The sequence below is a fragment of the Vicugna pacos genome, chromosome 31 (genome assembly GCF_048564905.1).
Source record: "Vicugna pacos chromosome 31, VicPac4, whole genome shotgun sequence".
Classification (NCBI taxonomy): Eukaryota; Metazoa; Chordata; class Mammalia; order Artiodactyla; family Camelidae; genus Vicugna; species Vicugna pacos.
The window spans coordinates 15,675,671-15,699,793 of NC_133017.1; the positions used below are offsets into that span (position 1 = coordinate 15,675,671).

The 24,123-nt window shown below is 42.2% G+C and overlaps 1 protein-coding gene and 1 long non-coding RNA gene across 3 annotated transcripts in view; both read left to right on the plus strand.

Moving 5' to 3' along the window:
* The window catches only part of PINX1 (PIN2 (TERF1) interacting telomerase inhibitor 1), a 64,499-nt gene that overhangs the window by 38,409 nt on the left and 1,967 nt on the right, over positions 1 to 24,123 (plus strand). The gene's annotated exons all lie outside the window — the stretch shown is intronic.
* Positions 13,382 to 20,797, plus strand: LOC140690791 (uncharacterized). Its single transcript, XR_012066115.1, has 2 exons — positions 13,382 to 14,037; positions 20,735 to 20,797. It is a non-coding gene; the product is annotated as an uncharacterized lncRNA (long non-coding RNA).

Consider the following 24,123-nt stretch of genomic DNA (forward strand, 5'->3'; position numbering starts at 1 on the left):
TCAGAGGTGGACTTTCATAAGCCAGGCAGATGCGGTGGGAACGAACGGGAGTCTTAGTGCAGCAACAGAAGGCAGAGTAAGATGGGTAGCAGGGCCTGGCTGGCGGAAAATGAAACACGCTGACAGATCTGTTTGTCCTGTAGTGTAAAAGCAACCACTCCGAAATGCTTCAGGCGTGAATGCACGTTTTGAAGTCTTGTTAGTTTTACTGAGACTGTCTTTGTCTTATATTGATAACGTATTCAAATATAGGTAATAGTATAAAACATAAATGCGGGTTTTTCATACATTTAGCAGCGCCTGCCATTTTCTGTTTTTTCTTCTCTCCAAACAGTAGAATAGATTCCAAATGCAATGAAATGAAATAGAGAAAAATAAAGAAACCTTTCTCTAAATATTGTAGTTTGTTCAAATAAATTGTAAATATCATGCTGCCCTTACCACTTTTCTACGAAAATAGGAAGAGTCCTCATCTCTGATTTCTTTTCTGTAAAAGTGTGTTTAGGTACAAGCTCCCACTTTCTTACAGTTCATATAATGGAAGGGACAACTTTTCTTACAGAGAGAGAACAGAAAGTGATGTACAGACAAAATATGTAACTTGTGCGTTATAAATAATCCCTAACCAAACTAACAGCCCAGGATGGGGGAGGATTAGGGAGGCCAGATAGCCCTTTCTCTGACCAGTGGTGCCGAAGGTTTGGGTGCTGATTGTTCTAATTTCAAATAATTACTTCTTGTGCACCATTTGGGAAAACCGAGTATTTTCTGAGAAGCTGACACTAGGAGGAGCTCCTGAGCAGTGATTTAGTCACTGCCTCCAGTTCTCAGCTCCAGTTCTTGACAGGCAGAGGGGTCACCTGTGAGCAGGTTTAAAATGCATATTGTAGGTTGGCTGGACCCTAGAAGTAGGAGTTTTTAACCAGCCCATAGATAATTGCAATTCAGAAACACTGACTAGGCCATTAGACTTGGAAGAATTGACCTCTTCTGAGTTAGGGTGGTTTTCCCTCCCTGAGAAAGTTGCAAGAGCAGTTGATGAGGATATGGAAGCATTTCCATTTGAAACAGCTTATTGCCAAAGGGCTTTTCCTAAATACCCACCAGTACAGTTTTTGAATTGCCTGATTGGCGTTTAATAGTCAGGAGTCCTAGCTGTAAGCCTTGAGTGATAATAAGAAATTATATTATGTTTCTTTTCTTTCTTTCTTGTTGGGGGAGGAGGTAATTAAGTTTTACTTATTTTTTTGATGGAGGTACTGGGCATTGAACCCAGGACCTTGTGCATGCTAGGCAGGCACTCTACCACTAGGCTATACCTTTCCCTTGTTTCTTTTCTTAAATAATTTCCATTTTATGTTTTCTTCTATATATGTGTCAATGGAAAATATACCTTCATATTGACTTTTTAACCAACTGGTAAAAAGAATATGTTGCCACAATACCTCGTTCTGAATTGTTTCCAGTCATCTTTAGGCAGATGGATCTGAGAGGGCATGGAATTCAACTGTAAATAAGTCCTTGGGGCTGACGATTGTGATTTTCTCAGCATTTCAGCAATACGTGCGTGCACACACTGTAGTGGGTGTTGAAAGCTCTACCCAGGTCACATGTACTCTAGGGGAAGTGAAGTTTTCCAAAACTTCGGCTGACTAGTTTACTTGAAGAAAGCCCACCTGTGTCGTACAGTCACGTCAGAAGCGCGTCTGTTTATAGGACTAATCCAGAGTGGACTCTGTCTCACCATCTAGCCTTCATTTTTTAGTGTAGCTCTTACTCCTGAAAAATCGAGGTAAATACTTCTATTTTCTCTACTTAAAAATACTTGCTTTGGGTTCTGAATCATGATGGCGGAGTAGGAAGATCCTGAGCTCACCTCCTCCCATGGACACGTCAGTACCACAGCTGCGTATAGAGGAGCTGCCTCTGAGAATGACCTGAAAACTAGCAGAACAGATTTTCTACAACTGAAAAGGCCACATTGAGACAGGTAGGAGGAGCAGAGACACGGTCCAGGCAGAATCCGGCCACCTGGTGTGCTGACCCATAAACTGAAGGGATATCACAGCCACGGAGGTCCCCCATGAGGAGTGAGGGGTCTGAGCCCCTCATGGGGCTCCCCAGCCCAGGGGACCCGCACTGGAAGGTGAACCCCTGTAATGTATGGCTTTGAAAATTAGTGGGGCTTATGTCCAGGAGAGCTGGAGGGCTGTAGGACACTGAAACCCTGCTCTTAAAGGGCTCATGTACAAGCTCGCTTGATCCAAATCCCAGCACAGAGGCAGTAGATTGAAAAGTGCCTGGAGGAGATGGTTGATGGTGTCAGAGCTGTGCTAGAGGGGCAGGGATCTGGCTGGACCTCCTCCAGGGACAGAAGTGATAGTGCCTTTTTTTTTTTTTTTAACTTTTTCCACTTAGCTGGCTTAGCACTGGTAGATGCCATTTCTGTCACTCTCCATTGGCCCAGCTAAAACAGTACTCCCTACTCCAGCGTTCCCTTTAGGACCCAAAAATACACTGAGACAAATAAAAATGGAAACACAATATTGCAGAATCTATGGGATACAGCAAAAGCAATTCTAATAGGGAAATATCAAGCAATACAGGCCTACTTCAGAAAACAAGAAAAATCTTAGACAACATTAAACCTTGCACCTAAAGGAACTAGAAATAAAAGAACAAAACCCAAAGTTAGTAGAAGATGAGAATGGAAATAAATGAAATAGAGACTTAAAAAACAATTGAAAAGATCAATGAAATTAAGAACTGGGTCTTTGAAAAGATAAACAAAATTGATAAACCTTTTAGCTAGACCATCAACAAAAAAGAGAAAGGGCCTAAATAAATAAAATCAGAAATGTAAGAAGAGAAGATACAACCACAGAAATATAAAGGATAAAAGATTACAATAAACAACTATACACTGACAACTGAGAAGAAATGGATAAATTTCTAAAAACATATGGTCTTCCTAGATCGAATCAGGTAGAAATAGAAAATCTGAACAGACTGGTCACTAGAAATGATATTGAATCAGTAATTGAAACACTCCCAACAGACGGAAGTCTAGGGCCAGATGGCTTCACAAACATTGTAAGAAAAATGAATTCCTGTTCTTCTCAAACTATTCCAAAAAATTGGAGAGGAAGGGACTCTTTCAGACTCACTCTATGAGGCTGGTATTACTCTGATACCAAAACCAGATAAAGACATTACAAAAAACACAGTGATGCACATGATGCAAAAAGTCCTCAACAAAATATTAGCAAATCAAATTCAACTGTATATTAAAAGGATTCATACACTGTGATCAAGTGGGTTTTACCCCACGGATGCAGGCTGCTTCAGTAGCTGCAAATCCATTCAGTGTGTTACATCACATTAATATAATGAAGGATAATTAATGCAATAAAGGATCAGAAAAATTATTTGACAAAATTCAACATCTGTACTTCAACGAAGTGGGTGTAGATGGAACATGTCTCGACATGAAGAAGGCAATGTACGACATGCCCACAGCTAACAATACTCAAGGGTGAAAAACTAAAAGCTGTTCTTCCAAGATCAGGAAGAAGACAAGGATGTCTGCTCTCACCACTTTTATTCACAGTGGTGGTGTAAGTTCTAACCACAGCAATTAGGCAAGGATAAGAAATAAAAGGCATCCAGGTTGGAAAGGAAGAAGTACAACTGTCCCTGTTTGCAGATGACATGGTACTGTGTATAGAATGCCCTTATGACTCCACCGTAAACTGTGAGAACTAATAAGTAAATTTAGGAAAGTTGCAGGATACAAAATCAATATACAGAAATGCGTTACATTTCTATACACTAATAGTGAACTATGAGAAAGAGAAATTAAGAAAACAGCCCCATTTACAGTTGCATCAAAAAGAATAAAATACCAAGGAATAAATGTAACCAAGGAGGTAAAAGACCTATAGTCTAAAAACTATAAAACACTAATGAAAGAAATTGAAGAAAACAAATTATTGGAAAAATATATGCCCATGGGTTGGGAGAATTAGTATTGTTGCAGTGATCATACTACCCAAAGCAACCTGCAGATTGAATGCGATCCCTATCAAAATACTGATGGCGGGGGGTGGGGCGTGCTCGGCATGCAAGAGGCCCTGAGTTCAGTCCCCGTTAAAAATCAATAAATAAACCTAATTACCACCCCCCAAATACTAAGGGCATTTTTCACAGAACTGTAACGAGTAATCCTAAAATTTGTAAGTAACTACAGAAGACTGCAAATGGCCAAAGCAATCTTAAGAAAGAACAAAGCTGGAGGTATCATTCTCCCTGATTGGACAAAGTTACAGTCCTATAGCAGTCAAAACCAAGACGGCATGGACACAGACACAGACACACAGACCAACGGAACGGAATAGAGACCCCAGAAATAAACCCATGTTTACATGGTCAGTTAGTTTATGATAAAGGGGCCGAGATCACATAGTGAGGAAAAGATAGTCAAATCAGTAAATAGTGTTGGGGAAATTGGACAGCTACGTGCAGAAGAATCAAACTGGACTACTTTCTCAACATCATGTATAAAAATAATCTCAAAATGGATTAAAGACTTAAATGTAAGACCTAAAACCATAAAACTGGAAGCAAACATAGGCAGTGTGCTCTTTGGCATTAGTCTTAGCAACATTTTTGGGGTATGTCTCAGGCAAGGGAAACACAAGCCCCCCCCCCCCAAAGGGACTACATCAAACTAAAAAGCTTTTGTACAGTGAAGGAAACTATCAACAAAATAAAAAGACTGCCTATTGAATGAGGGAAGATATTTGCAAAAGTTTTATTCAGTAAGGGGTCACTATCCCCAATATACAAAAAAACATACCTCCGAGTTAAAAAAATGGGAAGAGGTCCTGAATAAACATTTTTCCAATGAAGACATACAGATGTCCCATAGGCATATGAAAAATGCTCAACATCACTGTGTCTGAAAGCAAGCTTTTAGTTTTTGTTTTTGTTTTTTTTTTCTGAATTATTAGAACTTATCAAAAGATGACTTTGGAGCTTTTTGTCATGATGATGAAGCACAAGGAATAAAAGTGAATTTCAGATGTCTCTGGTCCCACGCATCTATGCTTAGATTTTTTTTCTGCATCTCTGATTCAGAGGTTCTCTTTTTATTTTGAATAAAATAGCAGTGTACTAATAATGTAATGTAATGTAATCTGCATGACTCAGTCTCTGTCTTTAGAAAGTTTTTGTTGTTTTTGTGAGGGCATTTTTTTTCTTTTTTCTTCTTTTTTTTCTTTTTTTCTTTTTTCTTTTTTTATCTTTCTTTCTTTTTTTTTTTTTGATAAGAACTATATTGCCTCTTATAACCATGTGCTCAAAACTTGCACCGAGATCCGAACACTGCTATTGACCAGTTCAGGCTCCACCTGGCAGGTTTGAGTTAAATGCAGAAGCTCTGTACTGTTAAGCTGGAGCCTTTTTCATTAGAGAAGGAGTCATTCAGTAACAGCAATAATAATAATGTCTTATTTGTTATGGAGCTTTTGGTTTAGAGAGTGCAGTCTCAACACTGTTTCATTCTGCATCCTTAGTTGCTCCAACCCTGAGCGGTGGGCAAGGCAGATGTTAACATGAGGGAGATTCAGAGTTAAGTTCCTCGACTGAGGATTCGCACTAGTACTTGTCACAAGCTGTGCTGAGAAACAGGTGTTTTGACTTCAGCTCAGCAGCTCCTTGCTGTGACTCTGCGGTCTTACACTGCAGGTGACATTGGGAAGCTATGCTAGGGTCGGGGAGACGGGACTGGATCAGCTTCAGTTCAAGCCTCATTGCTGTTTCTTTGGGTTGGTTCTAGTTGGTTGCTGTAGGACAGTTTCCCAAAAGGTATTTCCTGGAACACTGGATGGTGTTAATAGATGTTGGGGGGGAAGGGGTAGGGGCTGATGATTGTCATGTCACATGTTTGAATACATTTGGGAAACACCTGATTAAATGTACAATTGTATGACAGGTTTTTTTTTTTTACTGCATCCTTTTTAAAAAATTTTTTTTATTGAAGTATAGTCAGTTTACTGTGGTCAATTTCTGGTGTACAGCACAATACTTCATCATATAGGAACATACATATATTCGTTTTCATATTCTTTTTCACAGTAAGTTAGTACAAGATGTTGAATATAGTTCCCTGTGCTGTACAGTATACACTTGTTTTTTTAATCTATTTTATATATAGTAGTTAGTATCTGCAAACCTTGAACTCCATTATCCCTTCCTGCCCCTTCCCCCACCCCCTGTAACCGTAAGTTTGTTTAATATCCCTGTGAATCTGTTTGTTTTGTAAATAAGTTTGCCTTTTTTTTTTTTAAGATTCCACATATAAGTGATGTCATATGGTATTTTTCTTTCTCTTTCTGGCTTACTTCACTTAGAGTGACATTCTCCAGGTCCATCCATGTTGCTGCAAATGGCATTTTATTATTTTTTATGGCTGAATAGTATTCCATTATATAAATATACCATAACTTCTTTATCCAGTCACCTGTCAGTAGACATTTAGGTTGTTTCCATGTCTTGGCTATTGTAAATAGTGCTGCTATGAACATTGGGGTGCATGCATCTTTTTGAATTAAGGTTTCCTCTGGATATATGCCCAAGAGTGGGATTGTTAGGTCATATGGTAAGTCTATTTTTAGTCTTTTGAGGAATCTCCATACTATTTTCCATAATGGCTGCACCAAACTGCATTCCCACCAACAGTGTAGGAAGGTTCCCTTTTCTCCACACCCTCTCCAGCATTTGTTGCTTGTGGACTTTTGAATGATGGCCATTCTGACTAATGTGAGGCGATTACTGCATCCTTCTTTAGAGTTTTTTATTTGGTGATGGGCATGGTGTATCTTTAAAGCTTCTGTTACTTACTTGACTGTGGACCCCTCTTTGAAAAACCACCTATTTACATCTCTTAGAACAAGTTGAGGAAAACTGCTCTAGGTCACTAAGAGAAGAAATTACCCATAAGAAAATGTAGGCAGAGTAAGAGATTTGTATAATCTCTCTGAAGTTAACAAGTTAGTTTTCTGGGACTTCCTATGTCCTAAACATTTTATGCTTTAAGGAAAGTATATTACCAGAATAAAACTAAACAAATAGAACAGCAGTACAGAAAGCATGCCTCACTAGCTGGGTCTTCAATATAATAGAGAATTATTGTCATTTCTTTTCCCCTTCTATCCTCTGGAATGTGATCTGATGGCCAAGTGAGTACAGGAAGGAGGCTGGAATACAAGGTAGAAAAGTTCTGACCCATCAGATTCTTATAGATTATCTCCACTCTGGTTGAAATTAACCAGATCAAAACTCCCCGTGAGCTCCACTTGGCCCAGGGGACACCTGTGCCCCTCACCTGCCGGGGGCCTTTGACTTCAGGTGGGAGCTCTCCTCCCCGGGCTGCCGGGGACTGTGGTTTTGCACACAGTTCCACAGAAGCCTGTCATATCGGAGCGAACAGTCTGCTTCATGCCTTCAGTGGTGATTGGGTGTGCCTTTCTCACTGTCATTATCTGCAGCCCTAGAAATTTTCTGTCTCATTCCCGTTTGAGCCCACCGTTCCTCCATATCTGAACTCTTTCACCATGTGGCATCCAGAGCTGTCAACTAATTCCCTTTATGAAATACCTTACCTTTCTTCTATGAGGATAATAGTTTTTCTTAAACCACACCAGGCAGTTAAAAGGATCACTTCATTTTATTTACCCAGACAAATTCTGTGTTCAGTTGAAAGGCAAGGATGCTTAGGCGCGTGAGAAAGATCAAGTGATACTTGTGGATGAGAGTGCGTTGTTGTTGTTGTTTGGTGACTGTCATAGTATTTGGAATTCCCGATGGTGGATTTTAATTTTTAAAAAATGTGAGATGACTTTAATTGTAACTTTACCTACTTAAGTCATATAGTATGCTTTGAGAGTCTTGGGTTTTTTTCTTGTAAGTAGTAACTATAAAATATGTCATGCCGTTGTAAGGTAAAGACTTTTACTTAAGGTGACAGTAATTGTTGAACATTTTTGTTGGTACCTTTAGAAAGGATCCTTTCTGCTTCATTGATTATAGCAGGTAAGAAAGACAGCCTGGGGGCGAGCCACATCCCTTGCAGCCAGGTCAGAGAAGTTCTGCGAACGTACTTGGCTGAGGTGGAGGTTTGATGACTCTTAGCCGTGTAGGTCTGGTGATTTTCCTTACTTTGATATTAGCACTTTCACCCAGCCCAGGTGGTTTTTTGTTGTTGTTTTTGAGTGAATTAATCTTAGAATTTTTCACTTACGAAGTCAAGAAACTTTTGAATTTTCTCATTCTTTAAATACTAACTTAAAAAAATTTATTTATTTATTTTGATGGAGGTATTGGGGATTGAACCCAGGACCTTGAGCGTGCTAAGCACACACTTTACCACTGACCCATCTATACCCTCCGCTCTAAATGCCCACTTTCTAGGTGGGTGTAACATCGACCTCCTTTAAATATTTGGAAATGTGTGATGTGTCATTTCTAACTTCCACCTGCTTTAGCTCAGTTTCTTTTATGTTCAGTTTCCCATTCTGACATGGACAAAGGAGCTTGCCCTGAATAAATACAGTAAATAGATGGTCTTTCTCTTCTTGGGAAGAATTTAGAGCGCTTTTTGTTCTTGTCACACACACAAAGATTCCATCTTAAAAATACTGGTGCACTCAGCCTTTCGTTTCAAATCCTGAAAGTCTAATCTGAAGGCACGTATTATTTTCTCACTCATTTAAAAGTAATAATAGGCAAAAGATTCGAGGCTTTTTACTCTGATGCTCCTTCTGCTTTAGGCAGATGTATGATAAAGTTGCTTCTGGTGAGAAAGCAGAGTTCCCTTTTCTTCTTGGTTAAAGATGTTTGTGTGAATGTTTACAGAATCTGTATTTTTAAAATATATTAATAGTTACAAATTTTAACTGGCGACAAATTGCCAGTTAGTGAGCATTGATAACTTTGGTTCTTAGGAGTCCGTTCCTACAAATACCCCTCCATTGCCTTTCCATGGCTTTCTCGTTTTTGAAGAGAAAAATCAGTGAAGAGACTTACTATGTTAATGACAAACAGCTGCAAGCAGTGAGCAAATCCATTTTTTAACGGTTTACATTTGTTCAAATTTACATTTGTTCATATTCCCAAATCTTTGCATGTAGTTTTCTCATGTAAAGACTGGGCTGGGCTGGGCTGGGCAGCACAGCTTTCACACACCCCTCTTTGAATTATTTTGCTTCTTGTTTGAATCTGTTAATGGATACTCATTGCAATAATATTTGTTTTAAGTTCATCTCAAGTTAAATCTCCACAGGTAATAAGGAATACACTAAAATGCTCTTAAGCGACTCATGTTACCATGATTTGTTATAATAACATTAATCAACTGTGTTCATGTTGCTGCCTTGACAGAGATCCCTGAGGCCAGGTGGCTTGTAAACTCATTGTTTTATTTTTTACTTTTTGTTTGGTTATTGAAGTTAATAACCTTTTGTAGTAAAAATTACAACGAGTGCCTGTATTCCACTGGACGTGTGTCCTTCCTTCAGCATTGGCCCGTTAGAAGCTTTTGAGGGGGAAGATACTTGTCTGAGTCAAGACATTTGAGCAAACCAAGCTCAGGAACATAACTCTTGGCTCAGAAAACTATTGTGCCATAAAGAATAATTTGGTTTGAAGTTTTTTATAGACCAGATAATAAAGGATTATATAGATGATATGCTCATTAAATAGCTTAGGGAATGCAGACACTAGTGGATACTACTCAAGCTTGTGCTTCTAGAAGCTCCTTAAGGCAGATCTCCACCCCTAGCAAAGCACTGGCGTGTAGAAGGCACTCAGCAGATGCTGCGAGGGTTGGAGGAGTGGGTGCACTGAGAGCACAGCCCAGGGAACACAACTGGAAGAAGACTGTGAGGGGGGAGGGTATAGCTCAAGTGGTAGAGCGCATGCTTAGCATGCATAAGGTCCTGGGTTCCATCCCCAGTACCTCCTCCAAAAATAAATAAACCTAATTACCTTCCCCCACCCAAACAAACAAAAAAAAGAATGAAGGCGGGGGAGGGGGTGGTGTGTGAGACTAAATAGGAGTTCAGTTAAAGGGCTCTTGTTCCAGAGAGGCATGGAAAGCCAGGGCCCAGGTTGTGGCAGAGAGCTGGAGAGAAAGGAAAAGGTTTGAGTGATATTGAGGGGGCGGGGGTGAATGCCCCAGGACTTGGGGTCCGACCAAACGTGGCGGAACTGAGGCTCTGACTCAGCCTGGGCAGCTGCGTGAGTACACGGCAGTGTGGTTCCCCGGGATGGGGCGTGCTGCGGGGGGAGCAAGTCTGTGGGCACTGATGGGGTCAGCAGTGAAACATTAGCTCACAAACGTGTGTGTGTGTGTGTGTGTGTGTGTGTGTGTGTGTGTGTGTTGTCCTGGGCCTTCCCTGCACTCATGCCTTTTAACTTTGCTTCCACTGACTGTCCACTCGCCTCTCATTTCATTGCTATTGCTGATTGGTTTTTTCACAGCTCACCTGTTGCTGTTTTTCATGGACCATCCACCTGTGCTGGAGCCTTTCTTCCCCTGAGCCGTGTCTTCCTGATAAGCCTCCTTCCTTCTCATTTGGCTGCTTTCTCCTGTTTCCCCCGTGGGTCCCCGCAGACACAAGCTGCAGGGCGGGGAGGAACCTGGAGAGAGGTGTCGGGACCAAACAGAAGTGGAAGAGGTGAGAGGAGGAGTAGGGGGCGAGAGGCCGAGGAAACTCAGAAAATGCCGCCTCCTGTGATGAGCTCAGAGTCGAGGGCCAGCACCTGCCACTGGGGACCACAGCAGTCTGCCCTAAGTGTGATCATCCTGGGGGAAAGCGCTGTGCTGTGAGCTTGTGGATTTTTTTGTTTGTGTGTAAATGTCATGTGATTTTTTTATTATAAGAGCAGTAAATATTCACTGTAGAATAATTATTGCCTACAGGTATGTATTAAGAAGGAAAAAAGCCAGGATCCAAACACAGAGCTATCCATAGTGGAAACTGTGGCCTGTGGAGGCGTGTGCGTGTGCTGGGAATGGGGTCTGCCACTGCCTGGCTGTCTCAGAAGCAGACAACGCTGTACATACTGTGGTGTCACTTTTTAAAAACTCACTCATTTCGTCTCTTGCATTTTCAATTCTGCCACTAAGCCTGAGAAGAGAGCCGCTCCTGGGCCCGGGTTTCCTGGCAGCCACCCTGAAGGCACCTGGCTTGACCTCGGCTGCCTTTGCAGTGGAAGGGAGCTCGTCTACCTGCCTCCCCCTTGTCGGCCTGCTGTTCTCTTTACCTGAACCTCTCGAGAAGTTTGGCCTTTCCACTCTCTTGTCAGGTTCTGATGGCCTCAACGTTGCCTGTGTTGGAGGGAGGGAGCCGGCTGGAAGAGGGAGGCTAGCAGGAAGCTGTCCTGGGCTTGGCCCCTTTAACGGGCCCATGAGCAGTTTCCACTCCCCGCCTCCACCTTCATCCTGTGCTCTTCTCTACCCCGCATCCTGCTTTTCCCGGCCTCCTCAGTTCCCTGGTATTACATAATATTCCTGTTAGGATCAGTTCCTGTTTTGCCAGCGAGAGGAATTGTGACTCTTTCAGGGAAAAACCCTGTTCTAACATTAGTAGTGGCTGCTGGTGGCCAATCCATGATCTCATATGGGAAACACACCGCGCTCCTGGCTTCTGTGTTCCCGTCTGAGTCAGCGCAGCGCACAGATGGGATTACCTTTCTGCTTCGGTCGGGTTCCCCTCTGCCTCGCCTCTCCTGTGCGAGCCCGAGGGGACTTCTCTGAGGATAGTGGGACTGCCAGCTTCGTTAGCTCACTTAGTGGTCACTTCACTTACGCAGAGATGCTGTCGGTCGCTTATTGCTCTCCAGGAACAGTTCTGCTAATGTACTGGCAGACGTGCATTTGCTTTGAAATCATTTTATTATGGAAAACTTAAAGTGTGAGAAAAGTAGAAGAACAGGAGTCCCCACCTCCCCGCTCCCAGCTCGGCAGTGGTCAGTGCTGTGGCTGGTACTGTGCCGGCTGTTCTCCACCCACTTGCTCTCCAATTATTGAAACTGTTCCTAGACATCATGCCACTTTATCTTATTATCTTATTTCAGCATTTCATCATACGTCTCTGTGAGAAAAGGGCTCTTGAACACACCATCACAGTGCAATTATAACACCTAGAATTGAACCACAGTTCTTTAATGTCATCAAACCCAGTCAATATTCAGATTTCCCCAGTTGCTTCATATTTTTTTGTTTGTACATTTGAATCAGGATCCTAACAAGGTTTGCATATTGCAATTAGTTGATAATGTCTTTTAGACTCTTATCACTTATGGGTTCCAATTTCTTCTCTTTTTTTTCCTTGAAATTTATTGTTGAAGAAACCTTGATACTTGTCTTGTAGAATTTTCTATATTCTGGCTTTTGTTGATTTCGTCTTCCTATGTTCTTTAATACATTTGATACAGTCACTTTTTAAACCCTGCAGTGAATCCTTTTATAACATAAATTCCATCCCTACTGGGATGGACCCCTTTTTATCTTTTTTTCTTTTTCAATTGAAGTATAGTCAGTTATAGTGTGTCAATTTCTGGCTACAGCACCATGTCCCAGTCATTCAGTTGCATGGCTCTTTACCACCTAAATGGTCCCTGCCTTCGAGTAACTCACAATATACTCTGAAAAACAGTAGTTAATATTGTAAACTCTTCCAGAGTACTAATGTCAAATAATAAATACCATAAAATAAAATGTCAAATATAGGCATTTCTGTTATAACACAATATATGTGTTCATGAAAAACACTGCATTTTGTAGAATTCCACATTAAAAAACAATAAGCTTGTAGGGAACGTCAGGTAAGAGGTAAACTGCTGAAATCTGTGCAGTTTTGTAACCAAGACCACACACGTCGCCCCCTTTCTCTCTCTTACACACATGCACGTGCGCACACACACACACACAATAATTGTTGTCTTATGAGATAATTCACTCAGACCAGGGAGACTCCTTAGGAGGATCTTAAAAATGCTCAAAACAGGAGAATGAGCACACTGGCAGGTGCTGAGCTGCTAAGGACGGCAGTGGGGCTTGGAGCTGTGGGGACCATGAAGGTGACTGGGCACGCGCTGTGCAGGTTGGCTCCCCCAGGGCGCAGACCCTAAAACGGACATCTGTTAGTGTGAAGGGAGTGTAGGGGAGGCGCTCTCTGCAGTGATACCTGGGAGAGGCCTCGGGGAAGGGGAAGCAGGACTGGCGGGGTTGAGGGGGGAAGTAGGCTACTATGATGTAGCCAAATGTCCTCAGCTGACTCCGTGGCAACCTCTTCAGAATCGCCCCAGGGCCTTCGTGGCCCTGCATGGACCAGTCACTGGGGCCAAGCCCCTGCCCCTGCGGAGCGGGAGTGTGCCCTCAGACCAGGTGGCTGCTCCCAGAGCGGACTGACCAGGAGCAAACCCTTCAGTCCTGCAGGGTGGACCTTGGGACACAGCACAGTATTTGCTGCTGGAGCTCATTTTAATTTTCGGGAAACAGAGCCAAAAGGGTCCTGCCTGAGCGGCAGCAAGCCATCATTTCTCTGGCCATCAGAAAACTCAGCTGGCTAATTACTTGCAATGACTCTTCCAATACATTGAGGAGGAAACAAACAAATGATGAAGGATAATTCTACAGCATTACAAGGCATTTTGCATTAATGAAAATGTGAAAAAATGACTAGTACCAGGAACTCCAAACAGCTTTCTAACAAGTGCTTCAGCTTGCTTTACCTCTTGATTTTAGTAACCTAGATGTGGGGAGGTTTCTATTTCTGTAAATGGAAAAGCTGACCTGGGGAGTAACTTTACCTGAGTGCAGTGTGAACATTTCCTGTCCCGTGGACTCTGTGCGCCTTCAGTGATGAATGGACGCCTCCTCTTGCTACGCACCATGTCCTGGCTCTGCTGTGTTAGCAGTATCAAGTCCCTTAATCTCCTAGTGCTCTACCCAGCCCAGAATCTTTTTAGGTAACTAATTCTACCCCCTTAATTTGATTTCCCTGGCAACAAATCTAAATACTTGTCTAGCAAAGGAGGAAAGAGCTGTTCATAGTACATTGTTGGGTTCCTTTATAGTGTGCATTACTCCATCCTCGCGTGGGGAGTGTTTACCATGTGTAGAAAGAGATGTAGACACCCGTGTACAGTAGCATACGTTCATAGATGGGGTACTTAACAATAGGCCTTTCTTTCAACACTGGCTTGTTCAGTGTTGTGAAAAGTATTTGCATTTAAGATTTTCTTTCATTTCTTACTTATGTTTAGGGTTTTAGAACCTTTGTTCCACGGGGGGGGGGAAACAGCCTCAGTCCCAGCTTATCATTTAAACTGTCCCAGTGGGGTTGCTTGGATAAGGACTGACTGTAATTAGTACAGCAAGTGTTTATGAAGTGAGCATTATTAAATTGAAGCTGCCCGAAAGCAGTTCTTTGAAGAAATTTAAGTAAGTATTTCTCTTAGCCTTAGGAGTTCTTTGTAATTTGAACTGTTTTATAATTAAGTCATTTAGATAATTTATCACTGAAACCCTGTTGGATGGAGTTTAAGAATCTTGGCTTTTGTAGACTTTGGTTTTAAAGTGAAGTATTAAGGAGGATTCTGATATGTTAATTTGCTAGGTCATAGAGATAATGTGAGAAGAAACTTAAACCCAGCCCTAAATTGGTAGAATTTTACTAGAAGCTCTAAATTGAAGACATTTCTTGTAGTATATTTACATATATGCTTCATATATAATATTATATAATATATAAACATATTAGTTTATTTCTGTAGTTTAATGTGTTTCTTGACACTTATCAGGTGTTAAATTGTCATCCCAAGTAATTCCATTGGAACCACTTGATAACAGCCAAAAAATTCTGTTTAAAACTCAACTTTAACCTAAAACTTTATGGGAATTTTCCAAATAATTTTTTTCTCCCATAAGATTTAAATTAAAAGTGCTCAGTGTCTATTAGGAGGCAGAGAGCTGGTAGGTCTCTCTGTTTGTCAAGGTTCTGTTACTTCTTATCTGCAGCCCAGTGAGCCTCTGGGAAGTCCACTCAGTTGTATTTCTTCAAACAGCACTAGTCTCTGCAAACAGCGCGAGGCCAAGTGGCTGGGTTTTGTTTTTATCCCGTTGTCCTTTGACACGTTTGTCTTTTCTGCATCAAAAGGGGTTGTTTTAAGCAACACAGTAGCAGTAAAGACAGCCAGCCTGTAGTCACTTGGGTCCCCTGACAGGTTGTTTCCGGGACTCCTTTTGTAACTCTCATTCCAGTTCTTAAAATCACATGGCGGGTCTCAGTTTTACTTGACTGGTTTTGAAGCATTTTGTGAGCCTGAACTTTAAATAGCTTTTAACAAGTGCTGAAACTTGTTTTGTGTGTCTTGATTGCAGGAGCCTAGATTTGAGAGGTGTCTGTTCCTCAGGTAGAAGAAGGGGAAGCTGCTTTCCCTAAGTGCAACTGAACATTCACGTCAGTCCCTTTGTAAAACATAGGTAGCTTTTACAGGAAATTGTTGAGTAGACTCTGGAAGTCAGGAGAGTTAATGTATTTCTGTGTACCACTGAAACCTGTAAAGTGTCAGCTTTAGATATTTACCTAATTCTGATTCCAAAATTGTTGAAGTTTCAAATTGGAAATTATTTACCTGCTTACTTTGTGACCCTAAGAAAATCTTGTTAGAAATGTATGTTTTTAAACAGTGGCATTATTCATTTAGTTAAATCATTTAATTTTAGATTATCATCCTTATGCTTATCCCATCCCCTCCTCCCTGTCACGATGATGCATACATTATTAGGGAAGCAAAAGCATGGCATTCACATTATTTTGTTTTTTAATGGACCCCAGCTACTCAGAAGTGGATTAATCACAGGGCGTGACATGTTGTCATCATTGGTCCCAGTTTATTTTGGACTCCTTTTTAGGGATCCTTGTAAGGATCTGGAACTGTTAGCTGCAGGCACCTTTTAAGCAGAGCCTGCCTTCTGGTCACGTGGGCTCAGCCTGGACCCAGCGGTTTGGGCTGTGCTGTGGCGGGGTTAGTCCACAGGCTAGGGTCTTGGTCACGACCCCCTGCGGTGTACTCTCTCACTGTTTCAGCTTTCTTTTTGTAAGTAATATTATTTTAATTGCTTTCTTGCTTTCTGGTTCCCCTGATCCAGACCCTTTTTTCTACTTAATTCAGATGTTTTTTTCCTTGCCATCCAATAGCGTTGTTACATGACAGATGATTAAATGAATAAGGTACAACTCCTGTTTACAGTCTAGCTGGGAAGTCAGAGATGTACACAGTCTGCTGGTGCAAAGGCCTGGAGTGGTGTGTCAGAGGTCTGGGGACACAAATGATGAGATGAGACGGAGTCAGCTTGTGGAGATTAAAAAGGTAGCACAGGTGTGGTGTCTTAAAGGAGCAGCAGTTTACCAGGTTGCAAGGCCTTGCAAGACAAAAAGAAAACCACACCCACAGAGACACAGATCCTTGAAAAAGCAATGGGGCTTCGAGGGTGACAAGCCTACTGGTCGGGCCAGACTGTAAAGGTGGGTAGAGAGGGGTGAGCACCCCACACCCCTCTCCCCTCCGTGTTACTTTAAATAAATCCCAGAAATCATAACATTTCGCTTGAACTGAATACTCCAGTTCTTCAATAAGCATCTCTAAAAGTTAAAGGACTTTTTAAAAATGTTTAACTCTAAGACCGTTATCATGCTCTATAAAAATTGGTAATAATTGTATAACATCATCAGTAAGTGTTCAGAGTTTCAATGTTCATAGTCATCAATTTTAGTTTTCTTTACAGTTTCTTGGAATCAGGATCCAAACATAACGATTGATACATCTTTTTAAATTTCTTTCAGTCTGTGGATTTCCTCCCCCTATCTCTTTCTTTTCCTCTCTCATTTTTAGAATGAAATTTAGAATAGAATTTTTCACGTATCTACTGTTTGATTACCTGGCAGTAATAAGTAAATAATAAATATTTTATTTCCTTCATTTACCAGTTTTCAAATGGAAGAGCTTCTCTAACATTCTCTGAAAGGGACCAGTGAGTTTTCCTTTTCTCTATCATTTATGGATTGAATGTTATGTTTCAGTGTGTTGCATTTATCTTCTTAATGATCAAATTTTTCCTCTGCCCAGTGGGAACCTCTTCAGGTTGGTTCCTAAATTCTTTTGATGTGACCCTGAGTAGTATTTGATCGCTCCTCCCTAGCCGGTATAAGATTTTCTAGGCCCACCTTGTGCATTTGCTGCCCCTGATTTGGGGTCATCCATTTCTCCCTGGTTCCTTTGGGTGGTAAATGATATTTAGAGACCGCAATCTGGGCAGTAGGGTTGCTCATTGCCACTAAGTTGATCTTTGTTCCTAGGCCTTGTTACATCAACAGAGCTATAATGTTTTTTCATGGTAAAGTACATTATGAGTTCTTACTCACATTGCTTGTTCAAATTCAGGACCACCAGACTTAACAAGGTTTGAGGAGGGTTTAAAGCCTTGCTTATTTCTCTGCAACATGGAAATGGAGTTGTGAGTGCGTGCCCTGGCCCCAGAAAACACTAGTTGTTTAAATCTATGGAGGCACGTGAGCCTGTGGAAAGCGTTCTGTCTGCAGCCTGTGGCTTGTAGGCCCCCCTCGGAACATCGACTGGCAGTTAGACTTGTGCTACGTGCCCAGGAGCCAGTAGCACAAAGTAGTCAGGCGCAGGGCTCAAAGCAAGGAAGGTGGTGGTGCACTCCCAACGGAAAGGAAGTCCTTATAAAAACGTCTGTCCCTGGTGCTACAGTTTTAGCAAAATGAGATGTAAAATGTATGTGTTTATTTTTTAAGGCAATTTTATTTGAGCCAAGCCATTTTAAGATACATTAAAAACCTCCACTCTTTTCTTCATCCCACACCCCTTCCTAACGCACTCCCTCCAATCCCCAAGCTGCTCGCACGCCCAGCCCCCCTTAGGCTAGTTCGTTTATTGCCAGTCCCGCTCTGGAAAGTAGCAGGAAGGGCTGATAAGGTGCCGAGGACAGAAATCTCTGGTCTTATCTCTCTCTAGCACACGGTGCCGAGAGTGCATCCTTTTCCTGTCCTCGGACGGGAGACATAAACCCACCAGCTCCGGGCAGCAAGGACTTCAAACAGGGCTCGGGGGCCTGCCTGCATTTTCTGTAAGAGCCAGAAAGGGGAAAGTGGGTCACTGCTTTTTTGAAAGTTGTTTTAGTACCACTAAAAATGTGTGTTGTCTTCCAGATCAACACACATAACTTCGTAATAAGGCACTATTTAAAAAAGAAAAAGAAGAGAGAAAGAAAAAGAAGTGAGGGCTGAGGGGGAGGGCTACCAAGACAACCAGAGGTGTAAGGCAGGGGGCTGTTTTGTTTGGTTAGACTTTTGCCAGGCCATAGGTTTGGCCTGAGAGAATTAGATTTGGCTTTTTGTTTGTTGACAGATCAAGCAAATGGTTTTAAGAGCTTTTGTGATAATAAGAGACTGACAGGTAGATGGCCCAGTGCTGGAGGAGGAGAGTGAAATATTAGCTCATTTTTCCCTCGACCCCTCTGTCCTGCCAGGAAAGCAGAAATAACAGCCTCCCCCAGATTTTCAGCCTGTGATGTCATGATAGCCTGTGAGGAGGGAGCTTCCTTTGGGCTAGAGCACAGCTAGTGGCTGATGGGGTGACGCTTTGCTTCTCACGCTAGGGTCTGCAGTGAGCGTGGTGGGGACATTGGTGTCGCGGGTCTGGGCGTTACCATCTCCCCTCTGGGTCTTCTTCTGAGCCTCACCAGGTAGACCAGGAAGAGTTAGCTAACCTTGACATCATCCTCAGTCATCTGGGTCTTCAGAGAGATCCCAGCCTGCAACTTAAGGCTTCACGGTACTGAAGAGATCAGGCTTGATACTCTGTTACCATTTTTGGAAGACTTTGGTCCCTGGACAAGTCTCACAGCCAATTGTTGGAATTCCAAAAAGTTACTGATGCCTTAAGAATTGTACGTATTATGTAACAGTTAAGGTTCGGTTTTATTCTTGAAAGCTTCTTAGTCTCCTCTGAGTGCTGTGAAGTTATCTAGGCTACAGTGAATGTTAGAATGGTAATGGACCTCAAGCACATAGCTGTTGTGTTTCAAACTGTATTCCTAAGAGCCCGGAGAGTTCATCAGAGATGTCTCGGGGGCCTTCCCAGGGGAGAAGAGGGTCAGGACATGAGTCTGGGGTTCCCCCAACCCCACCCCAACCACAGTTCCCCTGACACGCTGGTCTCTCATTTAAGATTTCATTTGGAGAGAGACATGCGTTGCTAAAACTAGGTTTGAAAAAAGTCACCGAGTAGCCCTCCTTCCTTGTTTTGCAAGCGATTCACTTTGAAGCCCAGAAAGTATGGTGACTGGTCCAACAAGACCACACATTCAGATGTGAGTCACACTTTTTGGCACCTAGGTCATTGCCATTTCTACTACACTGAATTCAGGACCTTTCTTTCTTTCCTTCGAATATTTTATACCAGTGCCACTCAAAGCATGGTGCACAGATCCACCCCGTGACAAGGATGGAAATTGAGAGTAAGCATTTAGCCACTTTTATAGTAGTGTGATACAGGGTTTTAGAAGTTGCAACTTGTGTCTTTTTAAAATTTCACTTTCCTAGTAATTTTTAATTTTTTTTTTTTAACAAAAATCTTGGCCCACAATGGATTGCAGTTTTTAAGAAGAGAAAACATTAGCCCTTCACCCCAGATGGTTTGGGGAGCTCTGTGATACAGGGCATTGAATTTCCACAGAGGATGAAGCAGGTCTTGCTTTCAGGAATCTTTTTGGAGTCTGAGCAGGTCGGGCGGCACTATTACTTGCTCTTTTTCACTAATATCTTTCTTGCTTATAAAATAAAATGATCATAGCTTGCATGAAGCTAAGAGAAGAGAGTGTATATTTAAACATATATATGTTGATAGTGTGTAAGTGAAGGAGTACACCTCTCGTATCAGTAGTAATGCTTATTTTTATGAGCTCCTTGGTGCTGTGATCTCAGCTTAGTTGGTTAACGGTTTTGTCAAATGGACTTGTTTTGTAGCTGCTTTTCTTGTTTATTTTCTGTCTATTCTAAAAAATAAATTCTCCCAGTTTTTTTTTTTAAATCTTTTTATTGTTGTAAAAACACTTACATGAGTTCTACCCCAGGGCTTTTTTTCTTCTTTTTTTTCTTTTTTTTCTTTTTTTAACCTTCTGTCACCCCCAGGATGGGAGCTCCTGTATGGCCCAGCCCCGGTCAAGTAAACAGTGTGTGCTCTGCCCGCTCAGCGGGTGTTCAGGAAGGACTGGATGGCCACGTCTTTGGCCCTCAGCCTCTTCTAGATCTTATGTATTTTTGAATAATTTAGTTTTATTACATGACTCAATGATTTCACGGTTTTATTTAATTTACTCTTACTAACTTAAATATCCTTTAAACGTAGAATGGCTTTGCCCTACCAAATTCATTCCTAGAGTATGAGTAAAATATTTTTAAAATGTATTTATTTGCTACTTTAATTTCTGGTCAGTTAGAAAGAGTGTATAACGATTAATTTAGGTAGCCCACAGGAACCGAGGGATAAGACTGTAACTTCATTCACCTAATTTACCTTTCTCTTCTTAATAATCTTGATTATTCCAAATAACTATTCATACTCTATTCCTTGTTTTCAGGATGCTGGGGTCACTAAAATCTTCAAAAGATGCTGTGCTTTCTGTAATAAAAAGGAGTCTGAATTTGAGTTGTCATGATTCTTAAGCCATTTTCAAATCAGTGCGGTCAAGATGGAAGAGACAGACCCTTTGTAGCCTCCGGTTCTATTGATTGAGATGCAGGTACTAGCCGTCAGCTACTTCTGTCTGTCCTGCCCCCAGAGAGCAGGGAGCGGAACCAGTTGACCTAGAATTACAAAATATAGTCAATCTGGATTATTTTTAGACTTCATTCAGAGAAGCTGGTACGTGTGTCACATTGATCGTTCCTCGCTCTGGAGGAGCCTCGTTTATCTTGCAGGGGCCAGTGTGAATGTTGTCACGTGAGTCACCACTACTTTCCTAGCCTTCAGACCTTCCAGGGAGGCCGGAAACCTGCCCTTTCCCCTTTCCCCTCTCCTTCCCCAGAGGCTGTTAGGACTCTTGTCAGTAGCTCTGATGTCAGTTACTTGAGACAAGTTGTTGCCATAGAGAACCATCCTTTTAAAACATGTTTGTGTTGGCTTTTCCTAATGAGTGGTAATTTGAGCAACTGACTAGGCAAGTGGAAAAAATAAAAAAGAAATGAACAGTTTTGTTAGCACTGGCCTTCCCATGAGAGTTTGGCATTATTTGTATTTCTCTACCATTGTCCAGGAAAAAGCAAGATATTCTGTCCCTTCCAGTTCCCCCTTATCTTCTCTGAGATGTCCAGTTCACTTGTCCAAGTCTGTAAATTCACTTGATCTTTAAGAAAGTGATGCACATGACTGCGTGCGAAGGGTCCAGAACACTGAGGGGACGCGGTGAGGGACTGCAGCGGCACATTCCACCCTCTTTGTTGGCAAAACATTTCCTGCTTACACGGTCCAGCACTGCCTTCATCTCAGCACCGCCTTCCTCTTGACGAGTCATGAAATGACTTCTTACCTGGATTCTTTGCTGCCCAGAATGGATGGGTGCAATTTCTGCCTCCCAGGACTACGTCAAGTCATAATCTATGTTTGTCATAACTGTCCTGCTGAAAAGTCTAGAACAGACACAAATCGTCCTTTCAAACTACTCACTTGCCAAGCGTCCTTAACTTTTCAGGGACTGAGCCAGCCCAAGCAGATGACGAGGAGGTGAGTGTTGGTTCATCACAAGCAATAGCTATGACAGCGGACAACCCCGGTCGTTAAATCCATTTTCCTTGAGCTGCTTTTTCTTTCGATGAGAAGAGTTCGGTGAAGGATGACTCTTGCAGCCTGCTCTCTGTGTCTTTACGTGGAAATCAAAAGGCTTCAGTCCTCTTGTCACTTAAGATCAGCAGTGACATATGACAGAGGCTGGTGAGCCAAAAGCTTTGCCTTTGAAAGCGCATCCCTGGGTCTTGCACTCCGGGTCAGGAGTGAGGTTTTGTTTGTGTGCATCTTCCCCAAACGCCTCACCAGGTTCTCTGTCCAAACTGCTTTGCTTGCCTGTCCCTGGAGTTACTAACAACGCTCTTCTGAGAATAATGCAGAGGATCCTGTTTATCTGGGCATCTCACTGTTAACCCATCTCAGTGTCTAAGTCTGAAGGACACAGGACTGTGAGCCCAGAAGAGCCTGAGCAGGCAGCTCACTGCGCGGCAAAGCCTCTAGAGAGAAGACCTCAGAGAAGCACAGGACAAACTCCTAATTCTGTAGACGTGTGAGAAAAGGTGACGTGCAACCTTCAGACACCTGGGATGGTTGTGGTACATTGTAGCCAACAGCGTAACCATCTGTCCCTGCAAGGTCTGGTTTCCTTTGCGTCCACTCCTCACCCCTCCCCCATCCCGCTGCTAATTCAGAATCACCAGAGGTACCTTTGGGCCTTAAGATTCTCTGGCTCTAGTCGTGGTACATGATATATACAGTCACGAAGCACTTGAGAAAACCCAGACAAAGCGAGTTCGTGGGGGAGCGGACTGCCTGCCACACAGAGGGGTCGCTGTCTGTACTGGGGTGTCCGGGTGGGAGTCTTCCACGCCTGTCCCCGGGGAGGCTGGTCTTGGGTTTTACTACCTGCTTTAAAACACTCATACTTTGCCAAGTTAACTTACATGCTAATTTGACAAATTATCAAACTCAAGCCTGGCTTCAGGCTATTTTTTATTTATATGAATTGCAAACTAGATAATAGAGGGTTTTTTTTTTGTTGTTGTTTAGAAAGTAATATCTATCTCTGGTGGCAAAATACTAAAAAATAACTGGTGTGTTTCTCAGTACCGGTTCACTTTGAAGCAGAGACCAGATACAAAAGGTGTTAGTTTTCCTGAGAAGGTGTACATTTTTCATATTCATGGCTGAGAATATAGAAATGGAGGTTGTAATCACTGTATATGTATATGAATTTATAAATTCATAAAATTTGAGCTTATGAAATATGATTCTGGGCCTTGCTCCTACAGGAATCAGATTTGTAGCCGAGTCCTTTGTTTCCATGGTTTTTCAAACAGATGCATCCCTGGAGTGTGGGAGGCTGCCCAGCGAGCCACTGTGCTGCCAGCATCTTCCCTGGGATGAACAGGACTGGGCGCTGGCAGCTGTCTTGTTTGCCTCCACGCCCTGCTGAGCTCAGTGTGCAGTGGCCCGTGATCAGCACAGTCCTTATCACCAGAGGACTTGATTACAAGCAGGGTTACTTTTCCGGGTTGAGAAAGGCCTGCTAAACTCAGCAAGTGGCTCAAAAGTCATCTTAGATTTTCTAATAATTGAAAGTGTGATTAATACCAGTAATTAGCTCCTGTGATTTTAACTATTAAAAGCAGGAATCCTGAAGGTAATAGGTAAACAAGGTAAGGAACCAGAGGATATGACTTGAATTTGAGTTCCTAAGACACAGGTACATTCTGGAAAAGTGGGACCCTCCCCCAATAAGACAAATTCCTTTAATCCTGTGAAGCTACCTGAGACCCTTGTTCTGTAATGGGGCCATCTTTGCGGATCCCTGCTGAGGAGCTGTGTGCCCTTCCTTAAGTGGAAGGCAAGACCTTTCTTGTCCACTGGACTGAGGTTGGCCAGGATCAAGAGAGCCTTGAGAAGATTTTTCATTCCACTCTGCAAAATTTCAGCTCTTTTCAACATTTGAGGAACAAAAAGACAGAGTGACCTTGTTTTTTGTCTCCCATGGCAGCTATTTTAAAATTTTTCTCAAAATTATCTTACGGGATTCCTGCCGAAATTGAGTGTTGATAGATAACACTTTAAAAGCTTGGTGGGTTTATTCCACATGTTCTGCATTTTACCTTTTGAAAATTTCAAAACTGAATGATTTTGTGTTTTTAGCCCTGAGTAAGATAAGTTGTGCTGATTGGATGAGTTGTGGTGTTGTTTGGTAAGGTTCCCTTTGGTGAGAGCTCTCTG